At 35.8% G+C, this 26,105-nt stretch overlaps 1 pseudogene; it reads right to left on the reverse strand.

Moving 5' to 3' along the window:
* Positions 1 to 14,419: 14,419 nt before the first annotated feature.
* The window catches only part of LOC146995106 (acetoacetyl-CoA synthetase-like), a 57,775-nt pseudogene continuing 46,089 nt past the window's right edge, over positions 14,420 to 26,105 (reverse strand).

Here is a 26,105-nt window from a genome sequence, read left to right on the forward strand (position 1 = left end):
CAATGCCTGGTTTCCTATTTGTGAATTTCGATATGAGAAATGAAAATTAAATGTTAATTTTATCGGAGTCAGAGAAATGCTTAGCATTTTCTTAAATTCTTGACACTTCATTCGATCTTATCAAATCTATTTCAAAAAATTTTAATGAAATAATATAAGTTCCCATACAAAAGTTTTAAAAAAGATCATTAAAGGAAAAATAATTAAAAACATGCATTTTCGACTGGTAAGCAATCTCTTTCTTTCATGATTCGGCTTATTATGAAAAATGAAAACAAATTTAAACTATTTAACAGTACCTTAATAAACGTAAAAATTTAAAATATCGACTTAGTAGCCTAAACGATAAAATGAATTTAACAAATATTAATTCTCCTTTTCTACAAACATTTATAAAATAGCATCTCTGAAGGCTACTAATTTTTCCAAGAGCACTCGATACGTATAATTCTAATGTTGATCTTTGCAAGGCCCCTCTCTAAATGCGCTGTGGCTCTAAAAATATTTATTAAGTATTACGAAACCCATATTAATTTGGATATCAGACTTGCAAGTCAAGAAATACTCTTGTGAAACTGAAAGAGCCCTTTCCTGAAGAAACACTTTCATACCAAAAATCTTTTCGTATATTTCCGAAATTACTTAACTTATTGGTAAAATGTTTGCGAGTCGTTTGACACAAGGGACTGTTTAAATGATTAAATGCATTCTTGCACTGTTTACGAATTCTGCTTGTACAGATTGGATATTATACATACAACAATAGCTAATAACAGTTAATAAAGGAAATTTACCATTTCAAATATAAAAGTCAAAACATTCTCAACCTCGCCTGTAGCCTAATCACCTCCTCCGTAATTACACGTAATTTGGTGTCATCTCTTTTTGCGATTGAATCATTCTCTTTTTGCGATTGAATTCTCTACAATAGCTTTTTTTTGTTAATTTTGCAGTTGTTTCGCATATTGTACTTATTACCCCAAAATGGACGTTTATCTTGAACGGGATATCAGTCTCGAAACGACAGTTTGATTCGAAACATTTAAATGCGCTGTATCAGTTTTCAGATTATTCCCACCAAATATTATCGCACTGTATTTTATTTAAAGGAATTCAATAAGAAGAATCTGCGTGGATGTATGTAGGTTTTCCGCACTGTGAAGAAACAACTGTTCCGATAACCATCAGATTTAGAGTAGCGCTGCCCTTCACCCCAGCAAGGCCCCATGGAAAGCCGAATTTGGAATTATTACCTATTTCATATTTTGTAAAACAAATTTTTTATTAACAAACCCAGCGAGCAGTGGCAACACTGTATCGAATAAAACATTTTTATTTCCAGCACGCGAGACCGTTTATCGGATATTCTAAATTTATGCTGCTGTGAAATATATTGTAATTTTGTAGTTGAATCCAATTTTAGGTGGTTTAAGGGGCAAAAAGTATCATATTTAATAAATAAACTAAACGCACAGAGTGTTAATATTAAGAAGGCAAAATAAGTTTTTAAAGCCATCTTAGTAAGAAAACTGAGCGTTGAGGTGATTAGCTGAAAAACGACTGAATAGAAAAATGAAAAAAAAAAAAAAAAAATATGCCACCAGTTAAGACTGCATCGCGATTTTTAAACGCATGTTTTTTTATTTTTTTTGCAATTTAAAAGTAAGGTATTTCTATTAAAAAAAATTAGCTAAATATTAAGCTAGCCCAAAGGCTGCAGAGAAATTATTAACGCGAAGTTCACTGAATCATATACGAGGAGGACAAGTACTATTGCCAAGAATATACAACAATAACGACAGACTGCTATCGTAGAATTCGAACTGGTAATGTGTCCTTCAGCAAGCCGTACACGTTCTAATCTAAAACCTCCCTTAATACTACCTTTTTCTACCTCATTTAAATACGCACGAACTAAGGTTTACATTTTGACAGGGAAGAGGTAAGAGAGAACTCACAGTAAAGATGCGTAACCATAAAATACCTGGTAAATTAAAATGAATAAATATTTTACAACTTTCATCTATTTTACCGAATCCCATGTCGACAAAGTGACTATATCTAACAGATTATGTTCTATCGTTTACAGATTAGGTCAAAAGTTTTCTTTGATGTAGAAAAAATTAGCTCTTGATTTAATGATTGACTTCAGTTTTTTCTTCTTTCCGAGAATCTGACAATTTCTATTTTCAGACAGCCATTTGGGTTCAGAATTACATTGGATTGCCCATGCCACCAGATCTGTAATAAAAGTTTCCCGGAAAATTACGTTTGTTTCAACGATATTATATCTTGCCAATTTATATACATCCAGCTTCATTTATTTCACGCTCTGATATAACTTCCGAGAAGTGAGTATCTAACTGCTACTGTTGATTTCATGAGTAAATACGTTTAGGTCATATTTTGAGCTTGCTTTATTTCATGCTCTAAAGCCAATATACCAAAATATGAAAATGATGGAAGATTTTTCATCACCCAGTCCAATTAAACCAGTTATTACATTTTCTGTAAATGGTTACAAAGAAGTTATCTTTCGATTCTTGTCCTTCATTCGCTCGTTGCTTTCTACATTTCTTTAACTCATACAGATATTAATTTAAAGTGACCGCAACATATATTAAAAAATCGAGCGCATACGTCAATGAATATTTTGAACGATACTTTTATATATTAACGTGTAATCTTAAAATATGGGCAGACAATGACCAATGTTTAGAAGAAAAAAATAAATGTAAAAGCCAGCCGTATTTACACGTAAATCATGTAAGAACCTGCCAAAAAGTACTAGCGGTATTTTTTAACAATGATCCTGTCTTTTCCACGCCGTTGTGGAAGGTACGGCGGTTTCAGAGCCAAACATTAAAACAGTTTTCGAGTTTTAGTGAATATTTAGTTGTCCTGCAATTACCAAAACCGTTAGGTTTGTTAGGTAAACATTTAAATTTTCTTTCTTTGCAGTCAAAGTGAAATGGGCCAAATGTTATGCATACAGTTTTATTCTCTTATTAAGTTGCTTGCCATTGACATTAGCGGAATGATTGCTGAGGATATGTTTTGGATGCCAAGTTCTTGCTATTGCAAATCGAGCCCTTCAAATACGCCATGGAAACATTTCATTGCAATGGACATCTAAGTGTAAACAAGCCAACCACTGTACTGTTTCGAAAACTTGTTTTACAATTTGTGTTTGCAGGCTCTCAGTAATGTATTGTTGCGTGCGTACGAGTTCGTTATGAAATGAATGCACAAGTCCGATGAAAAATGAACAAAAATTTATTATTATCACAACAAAAATGCTTACATTTTCTCAAATTATCATTCAGTATTACAATATCTCACAGTAGTTATCTTTTAACTACTCAAATGTCCAATAGAACGTAATTCAAAACAGCTAAAGAACGCTAATCCGCGAATTCGCTACAATCAACAAGAGTAGTTTTCTAAACAACAACAAACTTAGCAACTACTGCGAACTGAGATGTTTGCCTCCTTTTATAAGATTTTAAAATCACGCGCTAGAATTTTCCAGTACTTTCTCGAAATCAAAAAGAGATATTTATTTATTTAATGCACGCGCTCTTGTATTTTCAATTTTCCTGCTTAGCTTTCTTTTAATATTCGTCACGCGCTGCACTGCGCGAGAAATAAAACCATTTAATTTATAATTGAACTAACATTAGCTTTTTAAATACCAAATTCGTAACACTGCCCCCTTCCCAAGGACTGCACGTCCCGGGCAGTACAATCCCTGGACAGGAAGCTAAACTTACAACTGTGGCATACATGCATCAATAAGCATTACATTACAGTAATGAACAACATGAACAATAAATGCAATAAATAAAACAAATCAAATGCTATCAAATACAAATCAAATACTAAATACAAATCAAATCAAATATACATTTAAAAACAAAAAGGACCATGGTCTTATACTATTTACAATTATTTACATTACGTACTATGGCCATAGTAATGAGCTAACCTGTCGTAATGAACGACTTTAGAGTTCGAAGGTTTTTTAGGTTTAGAGTTCGAAGACTTACGAATCCGAACCACGATGTCATTCAGCCTATTTAGGACTGTGTACGGGCCATCCCAAGGTGACTGTAATTTCGGACAAAGTCCTTTCCGTCGAGTCGGATTCCACAACCACACCTTGTCTCCTTCGTGGAATTGATGTTCAGTAGCTCTTGTGTCGTAGCGGGTCTTAATCTTCTCTGTCGCCAATTTGACTCTCTCTCGTGCAAAGTTGTGCATCACTTCAAACCGGGCCTGGAGATCTTGAATATATTCCTCAGACGATGAAGGAGAATCCGGAGGGCGTCCAAACAATAGATCACAAGGCAGACGAAGGTCACGACCGAAGACCATCTGTGATGGGGAATAGCCGGTAGTCTCGTGAACAGCACTGCGGTAAGCCAGTAAAAAGAGTGGTAATTTCTTGTCCCAGTCCTGCTGGCTTCTGGAAACCACTAATGAGAGGTTATTAAGGATGGTTCGATTGAACCTCTCTACCATGCCGTCCGACTGGGGATGTAATGGCGTCGTTTGGGTTTTGTCAATGCCGAGTAGTTTGCATAGTTCTTTGATTACTACCGAGGTAAAATTCCTTCCCTGATCGGAATGTAACTGAAGAGGCACCCCGAACCTGGAAATCCAGTGCTGTATCATCACCTCAGCTACTGTAACAGCCTCTTGATCAGGAATAGGATACGCTTCAGGCCACTTGGTGAAGTAATCAATGACAACGAGTATGTATTTGTTACCATCAGCAGTTCGTGGCAGAGGTCCCACGTCTTCCCATCATCCGACTCGAATTTCCGGTATAAGACGCCGTTTCGAATGTGAAGTGAATCCCAGAGTGCCCAGTATTGTTTTGTTGTAGGACTACAGATAGAAATGTCCTGCCATGTAGGTTTTCTGTTTGATGACTCTATTAAATCAAGTATGGGTTTAATGTCACGGTCTTCCAGCTGGTCTTTCCTGACTTCATCATCACTCCACGGGTCTCGATCAGCCGATGTTGATGTTGTAATTTGTCTTGCGACCGGAGTCAGCAGCTCGTATTTCGCTTCCACCCTGGAACAATATCGGCAGCTTTCTGGCAAAGGTCTTCTAGACAGGGCGTCGGCGTTCCCGTGTGATGATCCCTTTCGATGACGGATAGTGATGTCATATTCTTGCAGTCTCTGTATCCACCTGGCTATTTGACCCTCAAGATTCTTAAAATTTAAAAGCCAGGCTAATGATGCATGGTCCGTGCGGAGGAGGAATTTTCTGCCGTATAGATAATGATGGAAATGTTCTACAGCTTTGACTATGGCGAGCAACTCTTTCCTGGTGACACAGTAATTCCTCTCCGGTTTAGACCAGCACTTGCTCCAGTACGCTACTACACGTTCTTGGCCGTCTATTTCTTAGGACAAAACCGCACCGACACTGTCATTGCTCGCGTCCGTGTCGAGAATAAATGGTCTGTCGAGCTGAGGATACGTCAGGATTGGAGCAGATGTTAAAGCTTCCTTTAAGTTGTTAAATGCATCCTCGCATTCTTTTGTCCACAAGAACGTTTGCTTGCACTCTGTCAGCTTGTGAAGGGGTCTTGCGATGGAAGAAAAGTCCTTCACGAATCTCCTATAGTAGGTGCAAAGCCCTAGGAAGCTTCTCAGCTGATGGACATTTTCGGGACGTGTCCTGGATTTAACCGCTGATATCTTTTCAGGATCCGTGCGTACACCTTCTGCAGAGATGACATGTCCCAGATAAGTCACTTCCTTTCGGAACAATTTGCATTTAGCGGGGCTCAGCTTCAGATTGGCTTTTTTCAGTTTCTGAAGCACCTTCCTAAAATTTTCTAAATGTTCTTCAAAACTCTTTCCGACGATGATGATGTCGTCCAGGGATATCAGGCAGGCTTCGTAGGAAAGGCCTTTCAAAACAGTCTCCATAAGACGTTCGAATGTTGCCGGCGCATTACACAGTCCAAACGGCATCGCCTTCAATTGCCAAAGCCCTTGTCCCGTAGTAAATGCCGTCTTTTCTCGGTCATCAGGGTGTATTTCTACCTGCCAATACCTACTCTTTAAATCAAGTGTTGAGAACCACTTGCTTCCAGAAAGAGTGTCCAAAATGTCGTCAATTCTAGGAAGAGGGTAACTGTCTTTCTTCGTAACCTCATTCAACCGGCGATAGTCAACGCAAAATCTTGTTGAGCCGTCTTTCTTTCTGACAAGAACGATGGGAGATGCCCATGGACTTGCTGAAGGCTCGATAACATCGCTTTCTTCCATATCCTTTAAAAGTGTTCGTACCTCTTCCTGTTTAGCAAACGGTAGGCGTCTTGGATGTTGCTTGATCGGGTGATGATCGCCTGTATCGATTCTATGTTGCGTCAAACTAGTTCGACCCACGTCAGAAGACGAGCGGGAGAAAACAACTTGAAGATCTTTAATGACGCGATCGGCAGCATTCTTCTCTTCATCGTTTAATTGCGCATTCTGCAATAACTCCGATGTAATGCTCTCTGAGGACACGGGTTCTGGGATGTTGCTCTTTCTTTCAACGCTGGTTACTGGAGTACATGCGGCAACCACGTCGCCTTTCTTAATAACTCTCGCCTTCTCAGTTACATTGGCAACTCTCGCAGGAGTAACCATTCTCGATAAGTCGACGAGTGTTGAGGCTACTAGTACTCCTTTCGGGGTATTAGAGTTATTGGGATATTCTATGATGCCGTAGCGAAAATCTCTGTTTTCGGCTATAGATCCAGGGAGTAAAATTTCTGTTCTTGCCGGTATTGTGATATTGTCTTGTGCTATGATTCTGTGGACAGATTTAACTTCTTCATTATTAATTCCAAATAACGTTATGTCCTCAGACGCAGAATGCAATTCATTATTTTTAAAGTCCAAGGAAAAATTATATTTCCTTAAAAAGTCTAATCCGGGTATGCAAGGATCTGTAACGTCTGCTACATATGCTATGTGATGGTAAGCGGCACTTCCAAACCTGATATTAACGTTCACTTTCCCCGCGATATCGATCTTCTCACCGGACACAGTCTGGAGGGTAACGCAGGGCGGCGTCCAGATAAGTTTGCTTCCCAATTGTTGAGCCAAATCTTTTCGGATGATGGTAACGTTGGCTCCTGTATCTATTGTCATATTGCAGGGAACTCCATTAATATGTCCTATTACAAAAAGTCCATTACTGCCGCCTCTCACTGCAGAAATCTGAAGCGCTTTAAACTGGGGCTTTTCATTATCTGGCAACCTCCGCCCCACGAGATGGCCACTAATTAGTTTCCCTGCTGCTTGCTAGGAGCGGTCTTAACATCCGTGCCCTGGGGTGTTCTGAAGTTTCGTCGTATGTGTCCTTCAGCACCGCAGTTCCAGCACTTAACGGTCGGTTTCTTATCACCAATATTCCGTCTCAAGGCGTTGAGTTGTCTAGTTAAATCGTCTAGACGAGCACTGACTTGATTCTCTGGCTGCTGGACTTGAGCAGCTCTCACGGGGTGGCGGTCTCGACGAGTGGCTTGCTGGGCTGCCTCGAATTTCATGGCGTACACTAAAGCACTTTTCAAATCTTTAACATCCGCCATTCGTAGAGCCTTCTGTATTTCGGGATCCCGGATGCCATCGATAAAGTACTGCAGGGACAGGATTTCCCTCGTTTCTCTCGGGCACTCCGTAAAGGCGAGGTGGGACAGCTTTTCAACATCTGTGGCGAGTTCCTGGAGTGATTCGGTGGGCTTCTGTTGACGGGATTTTAATTGAAGCCTGCTGTAGTCTTTTAAACATTTCTCGCCAAAGCGCAGTTCCAATGCGCCGGATAAAGCTTCGAAGTCAAGTCTTTGGTTTTCTGGAAGCGTCTGCAGGATATCCGCTGCGTCTGCTCTCAGAGAAGCGGCGAGATGGCAGGCCTTAGTTTGGGAATCCCATCCATTCGCATCCTAAACGATAGAAAATTGTGTTTTATACACTTGCCAGGATGTATTCCCATCATATGTGGATATCTTCAGAGATGGACGAGCAGGCATCGGTAAGAATTTAAAACCCTCAGAATTGCTTCTTTCGTTCGCTATGCTCTTCTTTAAAGTGTCAACTTCTTTCGCAACGGCTGAAACCCTATCATCAATTTGTTGCTCGACGGCAGAAACTCGCTCTTCTATATGGTCTTTTACAGAAGGAACTCTTTCTTCTATTTCTTCTTTCACCGAAGAAACTCTTTCTTCAATTTGACCTTTTACGGAAGAAACCTTTTCTTCAATTTGCCCAACTTTATTTTCAACCACATCTATTCTGCCTTCCATAGCATCGAATTTGGTTTCCATTATGCAGGCAATTTCTCTTTTCATTTCGTATTGACTTTTTTCAATCTTTACTTGTACGGCTTTTATTTCGTCTTTAAAAGTTAATTGACCAGCTTGAATGGCCTTTATCTCTTCCTTAACGGATTCTTGTCCCGCTTCAATCCTTTCCTGATTAGATTTCATATCTTCTTTCAACGAGGTAAAGGCTGAGATCAACTGCCTTAATTGCTCTTCCATCGCTCTTGTTATTGGCATTCAAATCCCACTTCTGACACCAAAAATTGTTGCGTGCGTACGAGTTCGTTATGAAATGAATGCACAAGTCCGATGAAAAATGAACAAAAATTTATTATTATCACAACAAAAATGCTTACATTTTCTCAAATTATCATGCAGTATTACAATATCTCACAGTAGTTATCTTTTAACTACTCAAATGTCCAATAGAACGTAATTCAAAACAGCTAAAGAACGCTAATCCGCGAATTCGCTACAATCAACAAGAGCAGTTTTCTAAACAACAACAAACTAAGCAAGCAACTACTACGAACTGAGACGTTTTCCTCCTTTTATAAGATTTTAAAATCACGCGCTAGAATTTTCCAGTACTTTCTCGAAATCAAAAAGAGATATTTATTTATTTAATGCACGCCATCTTGTATTTTCAATTTTCCTGCTTAGCTTTCTTTTAATATTCGTCACGCCCTGCACTGCGCGAGAAATAAAACCATTTAATTTATAATTGAAGTAACATTAGCTTTTTAAATACCAAATTCGTAACAGTATCTTTGCTAACATTTCTACATAGAATTTATTCTATTTTGACATATTTATAGATTTTTGAACTAATAAATTGTCTTCGCCGCAAAAGTTCTCAGTTTAGTTACCAACTTTCTGTCTTTGTGTAGCAATTATTGCCTTAACGTCTTTATTTGGGAGCATATTTTATTTAGTTTTTTATTATTACCTCATATCTATTTTTCATTTCGTATACATGTAAATATGCTACTTCACAAAAATGTAAATATGTTAGTCAGTTTATAAAAAAAAATTATGCTTGAAAATTCGTTGCTATGTATTTTTATGCCGCGATGTTTCGATAAATTTTGGTTATAGTATTAGACGATCGCGTTTAGAATATACATGATTTGCTGAAAGAAAGAAATCAACTATAACTTAAGGCACATTTTTCTTTTTGTCACTTTTCTTTCCTGTATACCTTTTACTTTGAACATCGCTATAATCCCTACATATATCACACTCTACCTGGAACTCTATTACGGAACAGATAAGAGCAAAGAAACATTTATTTCCTCTCAACATTAGTGTAAAACTAAAGTACCAAAGTATAATACTTTGGTCAATTTACTGACTTGAGAAAATGTCAGCATAATCGACCTTGCCTATAACGATCTCACCTTAGTTGAGCAGTCTCGCGACATATTTATATAAATATTCAAAAAGGATGCTTCAATGTCATAAATGCTACCTTCGAACCATATATACCAAAATCATTCCAAAACTTTGACGAATAATTTCATATACTGGTCATGATTTTAATATAATTACATCACTTTACCATCATGATTATAACGTAAATCCTACGATAATCGTAATCCTGCTTTATTTCGCCTACTCACCACAAAAAACTTGAAAATATTTTCCGCTTAGCGGTTTTCTGGCATGGAGATAGGAAAGCCGGTTTCCACAACCTTCGTATTCGTCCTCGAATCTTAGGATTCTAGCTTCGGTGCTCGACAAGTGTTTAGTCTGTCTGTGCCACACAGGCAATTCTGGTGTTTGGTTTGATTTAGTTGATTATAACGAAGCACACTTGCGCTATCTGCCTAGGATGAAGGATGCCTTCGTGGAGAACATTGTAAGGGAATCTGGCTAATATACACGTTACACATAGGAAAAACTCCGAAACCTCCCATGCAGTCAACCTATTCGCCTAGAATCGAAACCAGTTTGAAACTACCAGTGCTCAGCGATTTTACCCCTCCGCCACTGTTGGGCGACAACTGCTGTCGAGCCGAAATTCTTCTAGAGAGCGTGATCTTAGGTCTTGGGAATGTGGGAGAAAGTTGTAGAGTGCGTGGATAAAAATCAACGCGCGAAAATGTTGCAACTAGTCGTGCATCCTTGACACGGAGGAAGAAACAAACCTCCTTCGACAGTTTTTTAAACGAACTGCGGGTGAAAATGAGCAGAGCATGACGAAAAAAGCGAAGACCAGAGACAAAAATTAAGCGCTTCCGTAGGCACTTCACTTTTTCTTTTAATTATGTTTTTATAGAATATGTATTTGTTATTTATAAATAATTGTTTCTTCTTGTTTTTGAATAAGAAAATACATATTTCTTATTCGAAAACACTTAACAAAAACAACTGAGGTCGTGATTTGAGAGCTGGCACAGATTAATGGCATTTCGAATTATTTCAATGGGGAAAATTGCTTTGAGATACGAGCAAGGTTACGAAACGAATTAAACTCGTATGTCGAGGTACCACTGTACGTAATTATATAATTGTTAGCAAGCAGATAGTAATAAATAATTTTTAAAGTCTGATGCTATCAATATATAAATTATGTTGACTAGTATAATTAATTTAGAATTATGCGCCTACATATAATAAGATGATGTATGTTACTACAGATACGTATTAATATATACATATACAAGTCCGTGCATATATATGAAATCATAATTCGATTTAAACCAGTTAACAGTTAGAATTACTGAACAACCATGAAAGATTCCTCAAGAATGAAATATGGTGTAACAACGAACACTTAGTTTAGAAATTAGATTCTATTGTATATTGTTGTAAAAGCCATTGTAAGAGTGAAAATTCTTCATTCTGCCTTAATGCGATTTTTTGCGTTTAATGCGTTGTTTGAAGATTTTATGATCCAGAATTATATTAATGTGATATATTAATACTGCATTTGTAGATAAACGTTTTTGAGAAACGAGTCAAAGCGACTGACTTTTTGTGAAAATTTGGATTTATCCTTATTTTATTGACGTGCACCAGCACTGAATTGAGAATGGCTTGTGCTATGCTTCGATGGATGAAAAAGCGTTTGTAAGTAATGAATATTATGAAAGTTTCAGCATATTTAAATGAGTAGTATTAAAAGTATATATTTACTAATACCATATATTAATACTTTATGGTAAATTTTTCATTATAAATCTCATCATAGTTTCATTTCTCATTCTATTGCATTTCTATAGCGGAACCTAAATTTTTTGGTTTACATATTGTAGATTGCATCAGTTTTGCCGCGCAATTTATTCCTCGGTATGTTACTTGTAGCGTTATTAGAAATTCCATTATTTCTGTCTTTTTTCTGCAATTGGTAGAATCTGATTAGGAAATTTATGTTTTTCTTTCAAGATGTATATGAAATTGGTTATATCAAGTGTTAAATAAACGTTGTTATTCGGGCAATAGCGTTAGCTTTATCCAGATTGATAAATGCATTTCTTATTTCTTAAAATCTCAAGACATAAAGACACACTCGGATAGCACAGGACAGGACAGGAACAAGTACAGGGGGCACCACGCCATCGCCATTGACAAAAATGGTATAGCCCCCATGTACTAGCTCTCTGGACACAGGGGACCTGATTACAGTAAACATAGGACATAGCACTAACAACGTTTAGGACATAGCGCAACTTACTGTTACAACATACTTCAACACATAGGACATAGCATTATCATAATATTACAGATTATTTACAATGCAAGAAGTTATGTTCATAGGACATAGCATTATCATACTATTACAGATTATTTACAATGCAAAACGTTATGTTCATACGACATAGCATTATCATAATATTACAGATTATTTACAATGCAAGAAGTTATGTTCATACGACATAGCATTATCATACTATTACACACTCGGATAGTAGATTCACTCACTTTACGTTTTTTAAGGGTTATATATATATACATTTAGGGCGTGTTCAAAACAACCATTGACGGGTAGTCTTGGCGTAATTCGGATTCATACCAAGATTATCCATTTCTCAAGGCAATAATTTTTGTTATTTTTGCTAAACCGTTTACGAAAATATAATTTTCCGAATGCTGAACTCTTATGCATGAAAAGGCAGATTTTAAGATATTTGTTTTGCAATTTGATGCAAAATTCGTATTTTTAAAACACTGATGTATATGTTCTTATTTTAAAACTCTGCCAGTATATAACATTAAATACCATTCTTGTGTTATCACCATTTATACATGTCGCTTGCTGTACAGCCTGCTGAATACATTTTACTTTCTAGCTATCTACAATTACATCGTGTTGTTTCGGTATGAACAGGGGCGAAGTTTTCATTACTTAGATACATTTAAAGATAATTAATTAAATTTTTCTGATTTTGATATCTATAATAGATAGACAGGATTACTGATAAAAAAATTAAGAAAATAGTAAATGAAGAAGTAAATAGAAAAATTTCGTTCAGGTATTGTGAGATACCAATATAAACTTCATACATTTTACTAGGGGGCTGTTGCCAAAGCAAAATCTTTACTATATATGTCTACCAGTTCTATGTATACAGTGTGTTGCTCAAAGTAAACTTCCTGCATTGTGAAGAGTACTTAATGCGTTCTTGCGAAGCTTGTTTTCTCGTACAAGCTCTGCCTCTTCGAACCGAAATTGTTCGTAATCTGCAGCGTCTTGAGTTGTTTATGCAGGTTCTTGAGCTGTTCTGGTATTTCCTGTCGAATCTTACGGTGACGCGGAGAGTCTTGTATCCTTCGTTTACTTGCAACGTATCTTCATCGCGCAACTTATCTTCATCGCTTCTCTTCATCGCGCATATTCTGTTGACGTTCCACTTATCTAATGGGCCTCCGTTTCGCTTCGGCTTCCCTTTCCGAAGCACGCAGTGTTTCTTGGTTTTCTGAATGTCTTTTGTGTGTTCTACTAGTTTCTGATACAGTTTTAGCACGCGAAGTTTCTTGAGTTGCTGCTTGTCTGCTGGAACTCCTATTCGTTTCTTCTTCACTTTCTTGAATGTGTAAGCTTTCTTGTCACTATGCTTGCCTGCTGAGTTTCTAGTTGTATCTTCATTCATTTTTGAAGCTCGCAAGTTTTCTTGTACTTGCCTGCTGAGTTTCCCAGTGTTTCTTACTTCATTTTTATGTAGCTCGCTGTAACATTTGTGCTGTCTTCTTGCGTTCAGGCATTTTAGTAAATTAAAAAAAAATTATGTAACTGTAGTAAAGTAACATTGCATCTATATTACGTTAAATACCTACAGAAGTTTAAACTTCTACTCAGAAAGGAACTATACAATAAAAGAAATTAAATTTTTATAAATAAAATTAGAATAGCATAAACTGCATAGAAACATTTCATTATGAAGAAAATGTGTTCATTCTTTCCAAGCAACCAGCGATTCGTAAATAAATTTTTCTTGCCAACTCAGGAAACAAAGACCTTTGACACTTCAGGTAATACATTAGAGTTTATGATTTAAATTTATTTCAATATAACAAAATTTCAAAATCTCAATAAAGGAATTAACGTAGCGATAGCATATCGTGTCACGTATCCAAAGGTGAAACATAAAAGTTGCCAAAAGCAGCTATTCATTTAAAATACTGATATTAACGAAAGATTTTCGACATACAATGACGTTATATTCAGTTTCCTTTAAAAACATTAAGCTTCATTTAAACAAAAGGACATTAAATTCAGACATTTTTCCTAGCTTTCAAGCTTTTATTGTATTTTAAAATCTTCTTTTTGTCACAGTTGCGCAAGTTTTTCTCGGCGTCATTAGGAGCCGTAGGTCGAAATCATTTAAGAATCATTCCTGTAAATAATGATCATATGATAAATTGCAATACATATTCGATTGTTTTATTGAGAATTTGAGTACAATTCTTTATACATCAGCTATTATGCCCCTTTATGTAACGACAAAGATTATTTTCAATGATTATCCGATGAGAATAATTCTTTACAATGATTATTCGATGACAATGATTATTTGCAACGAATATTAAAAGCTGATGACTATGATTACTTAAATAGAATATGCATGTCATTCGATGACAGCGATTATTTCCAAAGAATCTTCGATCATGTCACTATTGTATATCGCTATACCCCTGGGTTTGGGGCCGGTTGGGAATTGTACTACGGCCCTGTAATTAAGCGTTTTAAATGACGTCAAAAAGTCTAGGATGTTAGAAGTTTCTTTTTTTTTTTTTTTTCTGGCGCATTTTCAAATTTCTTTTATTATATAATATACAAGAAAAATAAGTTGCTTTCATGTTATGTTAAATATATTTTTATTAAAATTCTTCCATCAAATTTTGCATTAGCCTTCAAATCCTTGAAGATCTGGGATGTTGTGAAAAATCTTCAAGCTGTCTTCGTTAATAACACTTTCAGGATTATAAGGCATATTGTTGATGATTTTCTTCACAATAATTTCCACTTTCTTTCCATTTATGTTGTACTAAAAATAAAAATAAGCATCTTAAATTAAAAACAAGTTAAGCAAAAGCCATACACATTAAAATTTCGCTGCATGCTTAATAAAAAGAGAAGCAAAAGCTGTGTGAGGAAATCTGATTAAAGTCAATGTTAAATCATTCAGTTAACTGTTAGTTTGCTTTGCAGGTAATATTGCGTATTCTCCACTCTTACAGATTCTGGAAGCATTAATTTTGATTTACATGAATTATTAATTTATGCCATATTTTTAATGTAACTTACATTGCTTCATAAAGTATTTTCTCCCTCCTTCCAGGATGCCTTTGTGGTGTAACAATTAGCACACTCAGCGCGTATTCGAGAGATCCAGGTTCGAGTTCCGGCGAGGGCATTGCTCATTTCTAGTGCTTCTCAGTTAAAACAAAATCCTAATGACTTTTTTTTGAAATTTTAATAAATTATATTTGCACATTCTCTTTTCATTCTCATGGTGATTTGCTAATTGTACCGTAATTGTCTATTAAACTAATGGCTACCAAAATATGGGAGCTCTTTATGTGTTTTTTTTTTATTTTTAAGTAAGAAATGGAAAAACAAATCTGGTGATATATCATTTTACCTAGTAAGAAAACGAACAACAAGTGAGAAATCCGTAAAATACTTTAAAAAAATTTTCAAATATCAGAACGGAGCTTCGAAGGCTTATTTACGTGTTAATACGGAGTGTAGAAGTACCTCTATTCAAATGAAAGGTTTCTGACGCTGGGAAGAAAATAAGAAAATAAATTATGTTCAACTTTTTTTGTTATGAGTTTCAGTACAGCCTGAAGTTTTTAAGTTCATGATTATTGTTTCCAATGTTTCATCCTCGTGGTTCTTAGCAGATCACCAATAATCAAAACTATTTTACAACTTATATTGGTCTTGTAAACAAAAAAGTACTTTTTATTCCCAATTTTTGTATTTTCTTTTTCTTATGCCGCATTTTCAATAAAAACATCGCTTCTTAGCATTAAAAGAAAACTATACATAGTTTCCTTAAGTTAAAATAAAAGTTAGCTATTAAATAATTCATTCATAAATATCGGTAAACTTTCGTTCCCTCTGTTATTTTATTAAATGATTTATGCATGATAGCATGAGCATTCTGAATTTAATTATATATGAAAAACGCCAATATATACAGAAAGGAATCTGATATTAAATCTGGAATAAACTTATTACTTTATTAATTACGTAAACTGATACAGGTATATTAGCTACTATTTATTAGATAAAAAGAAGATATCTGATATTTGTACCTTTTTTTCACAAATCACGTTTTTAAGAGGCCCTTATATTTATAAGGCATTATAAAATCACTGAGGGATAAAGGTATCATTTAAAACCCGCAAAGGAATTAAGTTTAATGTTTTAGGTTTTCCATTCGAAGAACTCTGATCATGGAATAAGGAAACATATTTCTCAATTTATTTTTACACATGCTATTATTTCGATTACGTATTATTTAACATTAGAAACATGCTAATATGATTGAGAAAAGGAATCGCAAGGCGAATTTCATTAGCTTCAAAATGTGACAGATCAGAATTATTTGGAATGTTTCTTAAAATATTACATTATTAGTAATTCTCTATATCCCTCTAAAAAGAATACCTTTTAGACAAGTCCGGTAATTATGCCATTGCAGAATACTTTTCCAATTAAATGAAGTCCAACTTCATTTAATTGTAAGAAGAAAGGCTTTCTTTTACCATCATGAAATCCAAGATCAGTACTATCTTATGAACTGTAAGGACGAGACTGTTTACTAAAATGAATGAATTAAAATATTTACTTTTGCATATTTTATTAACAAATACGTACCGGTATATCTGGCACATCTTAGATGACTTCTGGAATGTGCTCAACTGTAAGTTCTTTTGCAATTGTTTCTCGAATCCTGTTCTTTATTTCTTTATTTAACGAATAACCTTCTTTCACCTTCAAGAAGAGAACAGCTCTTTCCACCAAATTCTTGCTGTACTGTGATACGCATATACTATCCAAGACGTCTGGAATTGTATCCACTGCATAATGAACAGCGGGTTATCATTTGTAGAAAACAATTAAGTACATTTACATAAAAGTTCTTTCAGTTTACCAGTCAATTAATAAGAACGATATTTTTTTTTTCCATTTATAAATTCATTATTCAAATATTTTAAAATCCATAACTATGTATTGTTACGAATTTGGTATTTAAAAAGCTAATGTTAGTTCAATTATAAATTAAATGGTTTTATTTCTCGCGCAGTGCAGCGCGTGACGAATATTAAAAGAAAGCTAAGCCGGAAAAATTAAAAATACAAGAGCGCGTGCGTTAAATAAATAAATATCTCTTTTTGATTTCGAGAAAGTGCTGGAAAATTCTAGCGCGTGATTTTAAAATCTTATAAAAGGAGGAAAACATCTCAGTTTGTAGTAGTTGCTTAATTTGTTGTTGTTTAGAAAACTACTGTTGTTGATTGTAGCGAATTCGCGGATTAGCGTTCTTTAGCTGTTTTGAATTACGTTCCATTGGACATTTGAGTAGTTAAAAGAAAACTACTGTGAGATATTGTAATACTGCGTGATAATTTGAGAAAATTTAAGCATTTTTGTTGTGATAATAATAAATTTTTGTTCATTTTTCATCGGACTTGTGCATTCATTTAGTAACGAATCCGTACGCACGCAACAATTTTTGGTGTCAGGAGTGGGGTTTGAATGCCAATCACAAGAGTGATGGAAGAACAGTTAAAACAATTCATGGTAGCCTTTGCTACATTTAAAGAAGAAATGAAAGACTCTGTTAAAGAAGAAATTAGGTCCGTTAAAGAAGAAATGAAGTTGGGCCAGGAATCTGTTAAGGACGAAATGAAAGCCGTTCAAGCTGGTCAAGAAAAGATTGAAGCAGGTCAAGAAGAAATGAAAAGAGAGATTACCTGCATAATAGAAAATAAATTTGAAGCTATGGAAGGCAGAATTGACACAGTTGAAAATAAAGTTGGACTAATTGAAGAAAGAGTTTCTTCGGTGAAAGAAGAAATAGAAGAAAGAGTTTCTGCTGTGGAGGAACGAATTGAAGGAAGAGTTTGTGCCGTCCAACACCAAATCGAACAACAAATTGATGAGAGAGTTTCTGCAGTTGCCAAAGAAATGGATACTTTAAAGAAATTCGTAGCGTCGCCAGGGAGCAGGAGTGATGATTTTAAATTCTTACCAATGCCTGCTCGTCCACCTCTGAAGCTATCCACATATGATGGGAAGACCTCCTGGCAGGTGTATAAGACACAATTTTCTATCGTGGCGGATGCGAATGGATGGGATTCCCAAGCTAAGGCCTGTCATCTCGCCGCTTCTCTAAGAGCCGACGCAGCGGATATCCTTCAGACTCTTCCCGAAAACAAAAGGTTAGATTTCGAAGCTCTGTCCGGCGCCTTGGAGTTGCGATTTGGGGAGAAGTGTTTAAAAGACTACAACAGGCTCCAATTAAAATCTCGTCAACAGAAGCCTACCGAAACACTTCAGGAGCTCGCCGCGGATGTTGAAAGGCTGTCCCATCTCGCCTTTTCAGAATGCCCGACAGAAACAAGGGAAATCCTGTCCTTGCAATACTTTATCGACGGCATCCGAGATACTGAAATACAGAAAGCTCTACGAATGGCGGATTGTTGTGTAGCGAATTTAATTTAATTAAGTGATTCATAAAAATCAAAATTTTAATTTGTAATTATTCAAAATTTGAGCTACACAAGTTTGGTTATATTCTTTTTGGGCCTATTAATTCTGGTGTAATATATTTTGGCTTTCCGAGTTTACGCGAACTGCGTCTTCATTCTTGTACACGCAAACAATGGATAAGTATTTTTCCTGCGTAATAAACTCAGTTTTTCATGTCAAAAATTAATTTGATTTCTTAGTATTTAATATCATTAGTTGCAGAAAAATTAGCTCTTTAATTTGGCATAACTTTCATTTTTCTAACTTTAATTGCATTTCAGTTATGAGCTTTAATTAGTAGATTTTTCTTCGTTTCGCTTGTGATTTAGTTAAAGGGGAATGAAATGCCTTCTTTCCGGTTGAAAAGTCACTTTTTGCCAGTTTTCAGCGTTCTTTCGTTGGGACCCTTGCAGGGTTGTTGAAATTCCTAATCTCCCCGTTCGCAGGTTGTGTTTATTTGGCGAGGGTTTGGCGACATAGATTTTCCGTTGAGGTTTCAAAATAGTGGTTTTGGCGAGTTTGATAACATGAGGGTATGCTGTGGTTGCAACTATTTCAACTTTCGGCGAAAAATGGGTTGCGCCAACTTGGCAGTCCGGCGCTCTCCTTTTTAACGGGTTGTTTTATGGGACGAGCTCACTTTTTTACACTTTTTTGCACTTTCTACTTACCATCGGACGCTGTCTCGTTGGCAGCGGAATTTCATTTCGGAAAATGCATTTTTCCGCCTTTGGATCTACGGGCTTCTTGCCCTGGAGTTTTTGAACGAGGGACTTAGTTGCACGCATTATGACCTCGACTAAATTATAGGCTCCTAATTGCTGTGCCTTAATATGTAAGTTACTCAAAGATAATTACAATAGAAAATGCTAAGAAGGGTGATGCCTAGTTCTAGTGCCGTTAAGAAGAAATTTCAGTCTCTCCTCCATGAATAGAGTTTTCATCTGCATCGCTAGTTCCTGTGTTGCTATTACTTAATGCTACACTTCAATATTCTCCTCCATGAATAGAGTTTTCATCTGCATCGCTAGCTCCTGTGTTGCTATTACATAATGCATCACTTCAATATTCTCCTCCATGAATAGAGTTTCCATCTGCATCGATATTCCTAATCTTTAAGAATTAAGTGCCGCCATCAACAGTCTTCTGCATCGCTAGCTCCGGTGTCACCACGACAAAAAAATGCTAACTTCAATATTGGATTGGACATCAAAGAGAACCTCCGTAGTGCTTCTTAAATCAATAGCAATTGCTGGACTTTTTGGAAAACTATCCACCTATGAACTCTTCTCATTTTCTACTACGCTCAGCAGCCGTCCTCATTGGCATCTTGATAATTTTTAAATATGAGGGCATTTCTCCTCCTCCTGTTCACCTGCAGCTTGTATTTCATCAGATAAGTTTTTCTATTTGTTTTCTTTTATTTGTTGGTCTGATATTTAAAAAAAAAAAATATAATAGTTAATTCTTATAGTAAAGTTTAATAGACATTTCTAATAAGTAATTCTAACAACTAAAATAGTTAATAGTGATTGAAATAACTTAATTAGTTGAATTAAAATTTTTGTAGTTGAGTAAATTAACCTAATTCTAATGAAATCATTTTGTTGTCCATAAAGTTAATTATTAGATTGGCCAAGGAAATATATCATTGTTTAAATTAGTTAATTGAAACAGTGAATGTAAATTAGTCAGATTGGTTAAGGAAATTTATTCTTCATTAAATTATTTAATTGATTTTGTGAATTTCTTTCTTGGTCAAGATTGATTGGTAAAGGTGTCATTATTTGAGCTTTTTGCTCCTCTTAGGGATTAATTGCTTGTAGGATGTAATAGCCTGATTTTAATTAACATATTACCCGGTTAAATCATTCTTTTGAAAATAGAAAGTTACTATGTGCAATAACCTGAATTACATTGGTATTGATTATTCTGAATTAAATTGCTTGTAGGATGTAATAGCCTGATTTAATTAACATATTACCCGGTTAAATCATTCTTTTGAAAATAGAAAGTTACTATGTGCAATAACCTGAATTACATTGGTATTGATTATTCTGAGTTAAATTGCTTGTAGGATGTAATAGCCTGATTTAATTAACATATTACCCGGTTAAATCATTCTTTTGAAAATAGAAAGTTACTATGTGCAATAACCAGAATTACATTGGTATTGATTACTCTGTGTGAAATGTTTTTTGGAATGTATAACTTGTTAATTATTCTTTTTTTTTCTCCCTGGGGAGGGTATTGTTAATTTATCCAAAGTTTTATCTGATCATATTTATCTGAATGTAATAGCAATAATAGTTTGATATTATTGAGTCTAAGATAGAAGTAATATTACTCTGTAGAGGTATGCATTTTGTTGAAAGCAATATTTTACAGTTCAGCTTGAATATGATTTGCTTACTAAGTTAATTCTGCACTGTGTAATAATCAATATGTTAACAGTTCTGATTGAATATTAATTGCCTACAAATTACTGGACTAAGTAACTCTTAAAAATTTTAATAAATAGGCTCACTTTTCTTGATCAGTCAATGTTTATTTATTTCTTTTTGTGTGTGTGCTCAATGATTTTCGCCCGTCTCATTCTCAAATTGATTTCAGGGTTAATACGAAAACACAACGCAAATGTACAGGGCTTATTGATATTAGTATATTACTGTTAAAAAAATTGTAAGTGTTATGTCAACAGAGTAGGAAACCTTTTAGGTACCAGACCTTTAGGAAACCATAACATTATAGGTACATGACATTTTTGATCATAACCTTATTGGTACCGTGAATTTTGATTATAACATATTGGTGCCGTGAACTTTCGAACCAAATTTTTTAGCACTTAACAATTTTTGTTGTGCTGTTTATTTTTGCATCACTTTTGGCTTGCGCTTATAGTTGAACTTAATTTTGACTTGAGACTGGTGATTGTCATGTGTACTATTGCATATTTATGTGAAAGTTTTCTTCCACATGTCTAGGCTTTTTACTGAAACCCTACTCGTTAGTTAGTTACAGTGACAGGCCTATACAGTGGTCGTATTACTGTGCTTATTTTATACTTATTGTTTGAGGTTGCATACCAGATATGTACTACTGATACACATTTGGACTTTAAAACTATTGTATCCAACACAAACATTTTCACGCAGTACCTGTTTAGTTAAGTATTTTGTTTTGTGCAAAATTTTGTATTGCATGTTTACATATTGATTTTGGGGATTACTGTTTCACACTTTTGCAACTGTATGTTTGCAACATAAGGTTAAAAGGCACGCGTGTTAGTCACACATTGGGATACATCCCTACTTTATGTGCTGGAAATTGCTGATCGCAGTTTAAAATGCCAAAGAAAGTGTCAAAACGAGCAGCCAGAGCGGCTAGTAATAGTGCAATAGACTGGGAGGAGAGTCAAGAAGTAATGGCTCTATCAGTTTTTGGTTCTGATCCTCTGGATTCTGTTCCTCTGTTCTCAGGTGCAAACAAGGGAATTAGTCTGAATGACTTCTTAGATAGGATTGATCTCATTGCCACTCATGTGGGTTGGTCAGATGAAGATAAGTTAACAGTGATCAGAGTCAAGGTGGCAGGTGAGGCTGCAGAATTAATTAGGAATAATCCTAGGTTAAAGAAAGAAGCCAGTCTTGACTATGTTGTGAAAGCGTTGAAAGAGAGGTTCAGTTCAGTGCACAATTTGCACTCTAACATCCGTGCTCTTATTCAGGCTTTTCAGAAACCACACGAGTCAGTGCGACAATTTGCAGCACGTATAGAGGCTCTTTCGTACAAAACTGTACCAGTGGAAAGAAGCAGTGACCCGGCAGCAGAAGCACAGAGACAGGATTTACTTCTGTCAGTGTTTATCGAAGGATTGCAGTTGCATTTGCGACGCTTGTTGCTGCCACAGAATCACAAAACTTTTGCATCTGCTAAACAGCATGCAATTATTGAGGAAGACATGTGGGCTAAGAGCCATGCTAGTAGTGATTTTGCAACAGCTGAGGTTAGAGCAGTGAATGCTGCTAAGCCAGCAGTCGAGAAGGCAGTTACACCACCATCAGTAACCAACTCAGAGCTCACTACAGCTATTAAGATGCAGCAGGAAAATATAGCTCAGCTTACAAAAATGATGGGCTCTCTCCAAACACAGGTGCAGAGTTTAATATCACAAGGTACTCGTTCAAGACCCATACAGCCTCGTTGTTACAGATGCAACAGAATAGGGCATGTTAGCAGGGACTGCTATGCGAATATTGTGCCTAATCAGCACTCTAGACAGGGTCAACAGAGATTTCGAAATAACCAAACAGCCAGGAGACATTCTAATAACACCACACCAGCTGTTTCGGGTGCTCCAAATACCACAAGTGTGGCTACAAATGCTTTGAATCCCCAAGCACCAAGTTTTAATTTAAACTAATTCAGGGTGGGGAGAAACCAGTCTCCGTTTCGTCTCCTAAAACCCTTTTGGAGGTGCCATCGGTTTTTACAGTATCCACTAATGAGGCGTCTTTGCCTATTGTTGAGGGATCTATTTTGGGGAATAAAGTAAAGTTTTTATTGGACTCGGGGGCAACTGTAAACATCATAGAAGCTAAATACATTCAATGTTTTGGAAATAAACTCTCATTGGATTCATGTAACATATATTTAAAGGGTATTGCTGCAGAAAAAGTAAAAATAAATAAGAAAATAAATTTAACAATAGAATTTCAACAACAATATTTTGAAACAGAATTTTTAATTACTGACACACTTCTTTCATCTCAGTATGGTGCTTTATTAGGAACTAAATTTCTTGCAGACCACAATATGCATTTGGATTTCTCCACTTCTCAACTCTTAGGATCAAATGTAATTCTTAAATGGAATCTAAGTCAGCCTAGTGCTATGAATAATAAGGTTTTCTCAACTTCAGTTTCTCAGTCATTTTGTTACTCTGTAACCAAACATAAATTACCACCTTTTTCTGAAAATATCATTAAGCTCACTGCTCGTTCTGTAAATTTCACTACTGATACTGTCTTAATTGAACCTTTAATAGAACATGCGCAAAGTCAATTTTCCATAGCCAGGTCAGTTAATCAGACTTCTTCATCTAACGAATTTTATGTCAAAATTGCAAATTTTTCACCGAATACACTACATCTCAATAAAGGAATGAAATTGGCCAGTGCCCAACCTGTGAATGTCATCACACATAACTCTGAACTTGTAAACAATACCACCATAGAAACAGGTGAGGATTTCGAGTCTTGGGGTGGTGAATTTGATCTTACACATTTACCTGAGCAGCAACAACAACATTTATCACACCTTCTCAATCAGTATAGTAACATCTTTGCTGCCTCAGTCACTGAGTTAACAAGGTGTGACACCATCTTACACAACATCAACTTGCGTGATAATATTCCTGTTAGGCAAAAGCCTTACAAAGTACCTTACCATCTCAGGGATGAATTAGATAGACAGGTAGCAGAGCTGCTTGAAGCCAACATCATTCAAGAAAGTGACAGCCCTTACAGTGCTCCTGTTTTATTTGTTAAGAAAGCGGATAACACCTACCGTTTAGTCACTGACTTCCGCAAGTTGAATGAGAAAACGATAGAAGACAGTTTTCCTCTGCCTTCCATGATTGAATTGATAGAACAGTTAGGAGATTCGAATTATTTTTCCACACTTGATCTAACTTCAGGGTTTTTCCAGATGAAAATTCATCCTGATGACACCTTCAAAAGTGGTTTCTCGACTCCTTCTGGGCACTATGAGTGGTTACGAACACCTTTTGGCATGCGAAATGCTCCTAGTTCCTTTCAAAGGTTGATGTCTATAGTTTTGGCCAATCTTTCACCATTAAAAATAGGGATTTACATTGATGATATTGTCATTGCTTCTAAAACTTTTGATGAACATTTGGAAAAATTGAAGTTAGTTTTTGATAGACTAAAACAGCATAATTTAAAACTTAAACCTTCTAAATGTCATTTTCTGAAAGAACAAATTACGTATTTGGGATATAAAGTTACCAAGGGTATTATACAGCCTGATGATAAAAATTTAAAGACCATTCAGAGTTTTATTGCACCTAAAAATAGGAAGGAAGTTAGGCGATTTTTAGGCCTTATTGGCTTTTACAGAAGGTTCATTCCAAATTTGCCCAAAAGGCACTTCCTTTAACTCAGCTCACTAAAGATAAAGTTCCATTTTATTGGTCACATGAAGCTCAGCATGCTTTTGATATTCTAAAAGCTGAACTTCTGAATGAACCCATTTTGGCTTTACCTAATTTTCTTAAACCTTTTTCCTTGTGTACAGATGCTTCTAATTATGCATTGGGTGCTGTCTTGTGTCAAGAAGATTCTAACGGTTTCCAACATCCAATTTGTTATGCTAGTAGAAAATTAAAAGGTCCTGAAACACGTTATAGTACTGTAGAGAGGGAAATTTTGGCAGTTGTTTGGGCCACAGCACATTTTAGACAATATCTTCTTGGTAAACCATTTACAGTATATTCTGATCAAGCTTCATTATCTCATGTTTTAAAACTTAAAGATCCCACTTCTCGAATTGCACGTTGGATTATAGATTTATCCCAGTTTGATTATAAGATTGTTCACAAACCAGGTAGATTAAATTTAACAGCAGACTATTTATCTAGAGCAGTAAATGTTACACATTTAATTCAAACTTCCATTACTCCTGAATTGTTGGATTTATTCAAAAAAGAACAAGCTTCTGATCCTTCTTGCCAACAGATTGTAACTGATCTTAAGAATAATAAGTCTCCTACACCTAATTCTCAGATATTTTTTGTAAAGGAAGATGTTTTGTATTGCAAATACAAGAAACTCAAGTCACGTTGGCTGAAACAAGATAGACTAGTTGTTCCTAAAACACTAGTATTAAGAATTTTGCAGGAGCATCATGATTCTCCTACTGCTGCACACTCAGGCTATCACAGAACACTTCATAGAGTTCAAAAGTCTTTTTTCTGGAAGGGTATGCATAAACAGGTGCACAATTACATTAAGTCCTGTCACTCCTGTATCCAGAGGAGGGGTCATAGACCTGCTCATAAGGCTCCCCTTATGAGAATGCCTATGGCTACCCGTCCCATTGAGCGAATTGCGATGGATATAGTGGGTCCCCTTCCAGTTACTACGGCAGGCAACAGATATATTTTGGTCGTAACTGACTATTTTTCACGATGGCCTGAAGCTTATCCTTTGCAGGACACTACATCCATATCCATAATTGAGAAATTAGAACAATTTATTTCAACTCATGGTATACCTCAGCACATTGTTACAGATAAAGGTACTAATTTTATTTCTCAAGCTATAATGGAAGTTTATAAGAAATTGGGGATTACTAAACATACTACTACGAGTTATCATCCACAGTCTGATGGTGTAGTAGAAAGATTAAATGCCACCTTAATTAATTCACTTAGCCACTTAGTTTCTCAAACTCAGGAGGATTGGGATAGACATCTGCCTTTTGCCTTATTGGCACACAGAACTGGTCGTCATAGTGCACTTCAGGAATGTC

This window comes from Stegodyphus dumicola, chromosome 10 (assembly GCF_044657685.1).
Source record: "Stegodyphus dumicola isolate Sdum_Otavi_A_Nest chromosome 10, ASM4465768v1".
Taxonomy (NCBI): domain Eukaryota; kingdom Metazoa; phylum Arthropoda; class Arachnida; order Araneae; family Eresidae; genus Stegodyphus; species Stegodyphus dumicola.